Genomic DNA, 475 nt, shown 5'->3' with positions numbered 1-475 from the left:
CTCTTCTGTTCTTGCTTCTCCACCTTTCCTCCGTCTCTTTTGTTCCCTTTTTTGACATTGTTTCATCCAAAAGACTCACATAACACAGAGACGGAGATAGTAACTTTTCTCCGGCGTGCGAGATTTATGCCAAAGTAGATCTTATGGTCACACTATATCCACAGGTAAACAACCGGTCCCATGGTGTAATGGTTAGCACTTTGGACTCTGAATCCAACAATCCGAGTTCGAGTCTCGGTGGGACCTTCCTTTGAAGCAGGATCCGTTGTATCCTGTGTATATTGTTATAGGGTAGAATTCTTAGTAATTTCCGTCAAATGTTTAGTACTTGTATATATGTTAACCTGAAGTCATTTAAGATGAAATAAGAATCTTGTCACGATATGGGTAAGTATGTAATTTGACAATCCTGCTGTAATATGAAACATAGTACATCTAAAGTGTCGTCGTTGGCGTGAAAAGTGTGCCTAGATTC

The 475-nt window shown here is 39.8% G+C and overlaps 1 non-coding gene across 1 annotated transcript; it reads left to right on the top strand.

Annotated features, from left to right (window-relative positions):
• The first annotated feature begins 174 nt into the window (after positions 1 to 174).
• On the top strand, positions 175 to 246 carry Trnaq-cug. The gene has a single exon. It is a non-coding gene; the product is annotated as a tRNA-Gln (tRNA).
• The last annotated feature ends 229 nt before the right edge of the window (positions 247 to 475 follow it).

The sequence above is a fragment of the Penaeus monodon genome, chromosome 31 (assembly GCF_015228065.2).
Source record: "Penaeus monodon isolate SGIC_2016 chromosome 31, NSTDA_Pmon_1, whole genome shotgun sequence".
NCBI classification, from domain to species: domain Eukaryota; kingdom Metazoa; phylum Arthropoda; class Malacostraca; order Decapoda; family Penaeidae; genus Penaeus; species Penaeus monodon.
This window is presented reverse-complemented; position numbering and strand designations above follow the sequence as displayed.